Below are 366 nucleotides of genomic sequence, written 5' to 3'. Positions count from 1 at the left end.
TTATTACAATCTACTTCTCTTCATTAGACCAATCATCATTACATGGTATTATTGTAACCTTAGGTTGTCACATGACCATTGCAACAGTGGGTCATGGAGATTTTGTAAATAATTTCGGGTTTCACCTCAAGTTCACCCCATGGGCTTGTTGTGGGTAGTTTCATATACAATGTCTCTACGTCACTTTGGGGCCATAGAAACTAGTCTTTGAGATGCCTTTTACACCATTTAAAAATATAATTTGCGAATATCGTTCTCCAAGTCTAATTAAGACTCCAATAACACACTCAATTTTTTGTGGCTTGGTTTGACTATTTACTCATCTTGATGACCTTTGATAGCTTTCACAATAGAAACAATGTCTAG

The sequence above is a fragment of the Lygodium microphyllum genome, chromosome 11 (assembly GCF_053477565.2).
Source record: "Lygodium microphyllum isolate KBCC chromosome 11, Lygodium_microphyllum_v1.1.10, whole genome shotgun sequence".
NCBI classification, from domain to species: Eukaryota; Viridiplantae; Streptophyta; class Polypodiopsida; order Schizaeales; family Lygodiaceae; genus Lygodium; species Lygodium microphyllum.
Note: the sequence above shows the minus strand (reverse complement) of the source record.